Source organism: Rutidosis leptorrhynchoides, chromosome 7 (genome assembly GCF_046630445.1).
Source record: "Rutidosis leptorrhynchoides isolate AG116_Rl617_1_P2 chromosome 7, CSIRO_AGI_Rlap_v1, whole genome shotgun sequence".
Classification (NCBI taxonomy): domain Eukaryota; kingdom Viridiplantae; phylum Streptophyta; class Magnoliopsida; order Asterales; family Asteraceae; genus Rutidosis; species Rutidosis leptorrhynchoides.
The window spans coordinates 85,056,813-85,067,452 of NC_092339.1; positions in this window are offsets into that span (position 1 = coordinate 85,056,813).

Consider the following 10,640-nt stretch of genomic DNA (forward strand, 5'->3'; position numbering starts at 1 on the left):
AATCCTATTGCATTCGATGATGACGACGAGGAATCATGGGTTGTTTGGAATTGTGATCAACCCGATGTTATTACAAAAGGAATGGTGTTCAAGAACAAAGCTGAACTATTGTATGCTGTTCGTAGATGGAATATACGAAATAATAGGGAGCTCATTGTTCAAGATAGTAGACCGGGTTATTTCAAAGCAAATTGCTGTACAACTAGCTCAAATTACAAGGGTCCACAAGAAAGAAGACATTGTTCATGGTCTGTAAGTGGTTCAGTTCATAATAGATACAAGGTATGGAGAATTGTTGAATGGAAAGATCAACATAATTGTTATGGAAATGTCCAGGAAAACAACAATCATTGTTTAACATCTAGCTTGATTGCTACTGACATTGCTCATCAAGTGAGTAAAGACATTGCTTTTTCGGTTCAGAACATCCAAGCATACATAAAACACATATGGCGGGTGGATGTTAATTACGCTAAGGCATGGAATGCTAGGCGTATTGCCATTGAATGAATGTATGGAAGTTGGGAAAGTAATTTTGCAGATCTGCCAAGGTATGTAAATGAATTACAACATACCAATCCCGATACAATTGTAGAATTCTTATATGGCCCACGAGTTGAGAACGGTGTAGACACATTCAAGTATGTATTTTGGGCCTTTGGTCCAGCTATTAGAGCATATAGCCAGTGTATTCCGATAATTTTCATTGACGGAACCCATTTGAAAGGGGCTTACAATGGTAAGGTTTGACAACCCGGAAATTTCCAACCAAATTTAAACTTTAATCTTTATATGTTTCCGACACGATAAGCAATATTTGTTAAGTTAAATTTCAAGAATTTTAAACTATGTTCATACATTCATTCAACCTCGACCAAGTTCCAACGATTCACGAACCATTAAACGAATATGATTATATATGTATATGTGTATATATATTATAACTTGAAACGTAAACAAAATATTAGATTAAATACTTTATATGATTGTATCTGTTTCAAAATGTTTATCAATGGAATTAGAAGAAAAAATCAACTGATTGAATTATCAGATATATTGAATTATGATTACAAGTCTCTGTTGAAAGGCCCACGTTGATTTGAGAAATCTTTCCATTTTAACAATATTCGAAAAATGGTAAAGTGATTTATAGATAAGAACAAATTGTCAATCATTGAGAACTAGACAAAGGATAGTGGAAGATTGAATCTCATAAAGACTCGATTGATCTATTTAGTTTCAAACGTACAAAAACGTTTTCAGTTTAAAAAGAACTTTATTATTAAAACGTATATAACTTTTATAAATATCTAGAACCACTTTTGACAACTCATTACTTAACTAGTATGATAAAGATAACGATATTTATATTTTATTTTATTAAATATATATAACAATTTAAATTAATATTATATATATTTATACGCGTATTATACGTACATAGTTTTATATTTTTACTATACTTAAACTTTACCTTTACTTTATTTTTACTTTACTTTAACTTTAATAATTCACTTTAATAATTCATACTTTAATAATTCACTTTAATAATTCATACTTTAATAATTCACTTTAATAATTCATACTTTAATAATTCACTTTAATAATTCATACTTTAATAATTCACTTTAATAATTCAAAAATCTATTATAAATAGAATTCAATAGGTTTCATTATTTCATAGAAACTTGAAAATATTTTTCTCTAAACTCTCTCAATCGATTTACATATATATATTTACTCCGTATTATTTCAAGATATTATTAGTATACATAAAATATTACGACGGAGTGCTGTCCGAGTGGTTTTGAAATTGTTTTTTGAGTAGGATAGGATTAAGGAAATTATGGGTTATAGCTATGGAGGTGATTGAGTATGGTTCATGGGTATGCTCGTGAGGTCAATATAGTGTTTATCATTTCCGTTGCGTCTACGTACCTTTCCTGCAATATTGAATCTCAATATTGATACGTGAGTACTCATAATTTAACTTTTACATACTAATAGTGTATCCCTGACTAGTGCTCGAGTATTTAGGATTATGCATGCTTGTACTTTTGATATTGCCCTTAGACAGGTTAGGTTGAATCTTGAATTAGTTACACTTGCGGTTGAGATAAGGTATAAGATATGCATGTCCTTGGAAAGCTAGCGAAAAATTAAAAACTTTTCCTTTAGATATCGAATGGTTTTGATGAACGGATTAGAAGTTATAATCAATTGAATTTTCGATATTTTTATTAAAAATGATTATTATTATCGTCATTTTTATCGTCGTTCTAGTTTTATCTTATTATTATGATTATTATTATCTTTATCAATAAAAGGGATTTATCATTAAAATTTGTTATTTTTTTTATTATTACTATCGTTATTATCGTTAAAGTTATACTTAGTATTATTATTATTATCCAATTATTATTATTATTATTATTATTATTATTATTATTATTATTATTATTATTATTATTATTATTATTATTATTATTATTATTATTATTATTATTAGTATTATTATTATTATTATCATTATTAATATATATATCATTATTTAAAAATGGTTATTGTTATTGTTATTATTATTATTACTATATTATCATTAAGATAATTATTAGTATTATCGTTAATAATGTTATAGTAACTATCATTATTAATATTAGTGTAATTAAAACAAATATTTGTAACACCTAATTATTTTGATTACTATTATTATCATTATTATGAACACGATATAAAAGACGATTAAAAGTTATTAAACGAAACGATTAGGAAATAATGAGTAAGAGTATCATGATGAAATTAAAATATTATAAGATATTGATTTAGATAAAATTATCGTTCTTATTATTTTTATCATTACTATTATTATTAAAAGTATCGTTAGTATTAAAACTATCATTTTAACAAAAATTATCATTTTAATAGAAATGTCATTGTTACTATAAAATATCATTATTATTATTATTTTAAATAGAATTATTATTTTAAAGATAATATTAAAAATTATCGTAAATATTAAAGTTATCATAATTAGAATTATCGTTTTATCATAATGTCATCTTAGTGATTATAAATATTGATATTTTTATAATAATAATTATTATTACAAAATAATACAACTTTTACTTACTATCATTATAGATATTATTTTATCAAATAAATATGTGATACAAACATATTTTACTACGTGTAATAACTTACTTTAATAATACCTATCATATTATCTTTATGATATTAAATAAACCCTATAAATTTTATTACTTAATATATATAAAAGTATATTTTATTATATAAATTTAATATAAAATTTTATTTATTAATAAATAAATTATATTATTTACTCTAATAAATCTTTTAAAAAATATTTAAAAATATAAAACGACGATATTTAAACTATATATTAATCATGTATAGATTTTTAGAAATTATTTTGAGTCAAATTTACTTTTGTTGACTTTTGCATATTAGTCTCGAGCATTAGGATTGTGGTACACTATGATTTGACCTAATTTGTAAGACAAATATTGACCAACACATAAATATATATAATTAATTTAGGTTCGTGAATCCGAGGCCAACCTTGCACTTGTTCAATGACGTTATATGTATTTTTACTACGAAATACAGTATGGTGAGTTTCATTTGCCTTTTTACCCTTTATATTTTTGGGACTGAGAATACATGCGCTTTTATAAATGTTTGATGAAATAGACACAAGTAATTGAAACTAAATTCTATGGTTGAATTATCGAAATCGAATATGCCCCTTTTTATTAAAGTCTGGTAATCTAAGAATTAGGGAACAGACACCCTAATTGACGTGAATCCTAAAGATAGATCTATTGGGCCTAACAAACCCCATCCAAAGTACCGGATGCTTTAGTACTTCAAAATTTATATCATGTCCGAAGGAGGATCCCGGAATGATAGGGGATATTCTTATATGTATCTAGTTAATGTCGGTTACCAGGTGTTCACCATATGAATGATTATTTTTGTCTCTATGCATGGGACGTATATTTATGAGAACTGGAAATGAAATTCTTGTGGTCTATTAAAATGATGGAAATAAATGATTATGATAAACTAATGAACTCACCAACCTTTTGGTTGACACTTTAAAGCATGTTTATTCTCAGGTGTTAAAGAAATCTTCCGCTGTGTATTTGCTCATTTTAAAGATATTACTTGGAGTCTTTCATAGCATATTTCGAAGAACGTTGCATTCGAGTCATTGAGTTCATCAAAGATTATTATTAAATCAATTTATAGTTGGATAGTGGATATTATGAAATGGTATGCATGCCTGTCAATTTTCGATGTAAAGAAAGTTTGTCTTTTAAAAACGAATGCAATGTTTGTAAAATGTATCATATAGAGGTCAAATACCTCGCAATGTAATCAACTATTGTGAATCGTTTATAATGTATATGAACAGGTCCTTTCAGTTGGTATCAGAGCACTGGTCTTAGCGAACCAGGTCTGCATTAATGGGTCTAACTTATAAGTCGTTAGGATGCATTAGTGAGTCTGGACTTCGACCGTGTCTGCATGTCAAAAGTTTTGCTTATCATTCTAGTCGGAAATCATCTGCTTTTCATCCTTATGAAATTACCTACTTATCATTATTAGTCTAGACACGTCTTGCTACATTAATTGCATGAGTAGTGTATAGACAAAATTCATATCTTAGCGTATCTGCTAAATCATATCTTATCGTATCTATTACTTTAAACTTTGCCTGACATATCCCGCAAATTCCTCCGTAATCTACGAAATCTTTTGATCTATATATATAGATATCCTATGTAAATAGAATATCACCCGATAACCGAAAAAATCATTTTATATCGAAAAATCCTTTATCAAATCGTACGAAATGGAATTCGTCGTTAGTTCAAGTCACTCGGATTCCGAAATGGAATCTCACTCAAGCTCCGAAAGCAGTGTGACCGGAATGGATCAACCAATCAGTCATCACCTATTCTGGATGAATTGGGGATGGGTTCGTAGCCTCCTCAATCATTGGAGACAAGAAGAAGGTGATCCCTTCCATCCACTACATTGCCCTCTTGACGAAGAACCTGAAGCACTTACCGGCAAACCTGTCCGAAACACCATTTTCTCGCTCATTTCCAGAGTATCTCGTTACGATTATATATTACATCAAATTTTAGATTTTATTTATCCGCTCGTCCGAACCGACAATCACCCCGGTGTAATAGAAGAAGTCAACGAGCTTCGCACTCGGGTAGTGGCTTTGGAGAATATGGTGCAGAGATTACAAACACCAGCAGCAGCATCAGCAGCATAACCAGTACCACCATCATCAACGCCAACAGTACCATTACCACCTCCAACCACAACCGCGTCGTAAACCTCAACTTCACAATCTGTCCCACGAGCATCAACGTCATACGCACCATAGATACCAAGGAGTACCAACAACAATAACTGACGAAGTATTAATTCATAACTTCATTGGAGAAACATTCCACGGCGATTATGTAATATCTAAAGTCTTAGAGATTATCTAATCTAGCCATAACCATAAATCAGTTAAGCGAACCAAAATGATAGAAGGAAGAGAAGAAACCCTGACAAAAATGGTGTGTGATTAACAAGCTAAACTTGCTTTACCAACAGCATCAACAGTACCGTCAGCGTTACCAGCATCGTCAGTACAGTCAACATCCGAATCAATAACACAGATAACATCACAAACTCCGTCAGTTCAAGAATCACTGTGGACATCATTACGAATCAATAACGTGTATATTGTATCAACGAGTTATGAAGAATTAACTCATTCCCTCTGAAGAAATTATATGTATATTATATATATATATATATATATATATATATATATATATATATATATATATATATATATATATATATATATATTGAAATAAATCTTTCCGTGCTAAGCTATTGTGTGTGAATCTTAACTACTCGGTTAATTCATATTACAAATATGCAATAATGTACGTCCTTCGGCCGCAACTTAACCAGCGTTAACTACAATCTCTGTCGCAATTCAACAAATTCCAATTCATAATAAAACAAGTATATATTTGATTTTACACTTTCATCATCGATGTACCCGAAACTTTTCAGATAACATCATTCGTACTTTGAGAAATTCACAAGAATTCCACGAACCGAACATCATACATCAACAAATAACGAAGTATTGATTCATAATTTCAATGTCATTAAAGAAATACTGCGTAAAAGTTATATACTTTTTAAAACCTTTAGGGATTATTCAATTCTAGTTTCAACCGTAAATCAAATGAGTTTAATTTAACATTAACTCATTAAATCTATGTTACATCTGAAGAAAATATACATATATATATTTTCATAAAGACTGTAATAAAATTCTTTTGTACAAAATATTAATTGTGAAATTTTTTTTAACGGGTAGGTAATACCCGAGAGATATATAAATTCACAATTAATATGTTACATTCTTCGAATCTGATTCAGCAAATCATCCATTATACTCTATACTTTCACAACAATATACATTCTTTTATAGAAATCAAAACAACCATACTCATTCAAAATTTAATTACATATTCTGATTTTGAAATCTCAAAATTCAACTTGAGATATGACCAAAATCATCACTCTTAGATCCTTACATCTTTCACAAGCTATATTTTGACTTCAAAACTGTGTTAGAACATCAAATGTATGTTAACGATTACAATCTGTGTTCAAACCCTTCGAAAATTTCTGAAGACACTTCGAATGATGAGCAATCGAGATGATGATCCAACCACATGTTACCCACAGTTATGTACCCGAAAAACTCTTGAAACCAAAGTAAAAGTTTAAACAACGTATCCGCGTCAGATTCTTTGGCATTTATTAGCAAAAATAACTTTGCGACTCCGATTCAAAGTAGCCAGTTTTGTCACAGCTCCAGCAAGTCAACTTTGACTTTTCAGTCAGACTAACCTTATTATAACCTTGAGATATACACCATCATTACCAGGGAACCTTTTACATTCCACCACATTATTAGCAGATGTACCAACAACTTCATTACCCTTTTGACTTTAGCCTCTCCAAACAAAGTCATTATAATTATTCATTGAAACCCCATCATTTACTCATTCGCATCTTGTAATGAGAATTGCCATACGAATCATTGGGAATTAGCAATCAGTATTTTGAAATCTCGCAGCATGTCTACGCCAACAGTTATGTGTGTATATATAACGTCTATCTTCTGGACTTAATTTGAATGTGAAGTTTCTGAAAAACACTCCGAACTACGAATTGGTTCTCCGAAAAAAAAATGCTGATGAAGCAGCAAAAACTATAAACGACTTTAAACGGTAAAAGCTGGATGATAATGATGAAGTGTGCTGGCAAAGCGCAGAAAAAGAGAAGTTTTAGAACTGGAAAACGGATTGAGCAAAGTAGGAAGGAGGCTGTGAACAAATTACAAAGACTAAACCTGACTTCAAAGGATCCAAATGATTCAGTACCTGCTGAAGTCATTAACGAATACCTTGCTCCTGACTCTAAACCCCTGCGGACAATATTCTTCATCATCCTCTGATATTAGAAATTCTAAAATATCATCATATCTTTCATTATAAATATCCTCCATATTTCTGAAGATATTTTCTTAATTTTTCTTATTTGAAATCATTTACCTCTTCGCGCTATCTGTATTACATCATAAAAGAAACTATTTTAGTTTCTAAATTCTGAAACATTTAAGTTTAAAATAGGAATATTTTGAAGTAGTGTTGGGAACTGAAGCATGAATTAGTATAATATAATGACACTTAATCAATGTGATTATATTACAGTAAGTCATGCTGAGTTTCTAAATGGAACGTGATGATTCACAGATCATAACATCATCATGTGCCATGTTATACGACTCTTGTATTCTATTTAACCTCTAAAATATCAAGAAAATATTTCTTGATGATTCGGCCTTTTCCAAGGTATTCTAGTAATTTGACAAGTCAAGATCGTGCCATCACAATTTTCTTCCTAGAACATTAATAATGTTCATTCCGAAATTCATATCTGTGAATTCTGGACCATTACAAGTGGTGCTTAATCGCAAGAAGAAGAAACAAAAGGACAAAACTTTAAAATAGAAATTGGGGTATAAATTGCAGCAAATAAAAGAGAGTATTAACTGTGAATAATAATGATTATAGAAGACAGAAGCAGAGACTTTGAAATATAAGGGAACATATAAAGCCCAACAACAAACCAGAAATTATAAACCATATATATATCGATGCATATAGCAATATAAAGACACGGGAGAACTAGAAACACTATAAACCCAAGAGTATAGTAGAAGTAAATAGATTCTTCCGGCTGTAGATGAAAAAGAAGAATGACCAATATGAAAGTTAGAAGTATATCGAGAATCAGAACTGGATGGAGCATATTGATGAATACTTTAAAATATGAGTTGAGGGGGAAAGAATAGAAGGTGATGAAACATGACTAGGAACTTAGAAATCAACAGATTTAACTCACACAATGGCGGAATAAGTGAATCAAACCCTCTAGTGAATAGGTTAAGTTTTTTTTTTTTTTTGATTAATTTAGTCAAATCACAACTAAATCAAGTGTGATTAGATCAACACCTAGAGCTATTATTAATCACCTGGGTGATTTGGACTGAGAGAGAATCGAAGGAGCTCACCAGATCTGAGTGTGTGTAACAAATGAGAGGCTTAACCTAAAAATGAAGAATATAAGACTTTATATACCCCTGCTGTTGACTCACCCGTACGATTCATCCATCACACGTACGAGTTGGCTTCATCAGCCGTACGGGTGATCACTCACTCGTGTCTTCTCATTTAGGTTGTAATTGTGACTTAGCTCAGCATCAACCGTGCGTATGAGCCTGTCAGCCGTACTAGTGAGGCTTCACTCGTACGTCTGACTAAGTCTAACATAGTCAAACATCCAAATCTCGTTCCTGCAGTTCCTGTAACCACATACAAACACGGATAGGATAATAATGAGCAATCATGGTGGCCTGTAAACTGTTGTACCTGCAATGGACGTGGGTACATGTCTAGGGACTTGCATAAAATGCATCAACAGAAGGTGTGAGTTGTAAGGAAATGAAGGATATAAATTTATAAGAAAATCTCCGACAGAACAATTAAAATGGACGATCGCATTTAAAGCGGATCCTAATTCCCTTGATTACCGGAGAGTCAAATTTTATTAAGAAGATTTTCTTCAAATCCCTTGAAATCTGGGAATCAATCATATCTACGTCTAATGATAAGATGAATCTACACTTACTCATTTCACTCTTCTATGTTAGCTTCATTCGTACTCTTCATATAAATGGATTGTTTATCCAAATTATTCGCTGATGATAAAACTCTAATTTTCAGCCCGTATGCATCATGAAAACATACTTATTATCATTCACGACCTTTCCACTCAAATTTCGGGACGAAATTTCTTTAACGGGTAGGTACTGTGACAACCCGAAAATTTCCAACCAAATTTAAACTTTAATCTTTATATGTTTCCGACACGATAAGCAATATTTGTTAAGTTAAATTTCAAGAATTTTAAACTATCTTCATACATTCATTCAACCTCGACCAAGTTCCAACGATTCACGAACCATTAAACGAATATGATTATATATGTATATGTGTATATATATTATAACTTGAAACGTAAACAAAATATTAGATTAAATACTTTATATGATTGTATCTGTTTCAAAATGTTTATCAATGGAATTAGAAGATAAGATCAAATAATTGAATTATCAGATATATTGAATTATGATTACAAGTCTCTGTTGAAAGGCCCACGTTGATTTGAGAAATCTTTCCATTTTAACAATATTTGGAAAATGGTAAAGTGATTTATAAATAAGAACAAATTGTCAATCATTGAGAACTAGACAAAGGATAGTGGAAGATTGAATCTCATAAAGACTCGATTGATCTATTTAGTTTCAAACGTACAAAAACGTTTTTAGTTTAAAAAGAACTTTATTATTAAAACGTATATAACTTTTATAAATATCTAGAACCACTTTTGACAACTCATTACTTAACTAGTATGATAAAGATAACGATATTTATATTTTATTTTATTAAATATATATAACGATTTAAATTAATATTATATATATTTATACGCGTATTATACGTACATAGTTTTATACTTTTACTATACTTAAACTTTACCTTTACTTTATTTTTACTTTACTTTAACTTTAATAATTCACTTTAATAATTCATACTTTAATAATTCACTTTAATAATTCATACTTTAATAATTCACTTTAATAATTCATACTTTAATAATTCACTTTAATAATTCATACTTTAATAATTCACTTTAATAATTCAAAAATCTATTATAAATAGAATTCAATAGGTTTCATTATTTCATAGAAACTTGAAAATATTTTTCTCTAAACTATCTCAATCGATTTACATATATATATTTACTCCGTATTATTTCAAGATATTATTAGTATACATAAAATATTACGACGGAGTGCTGTCCGAGTGGTTTCGAAATTGTTTTTCGAGTAGGATAGGATTAAGGAAATTATGGGTTATAGCTATGGAGGTGATTGAGTATGGTTCATG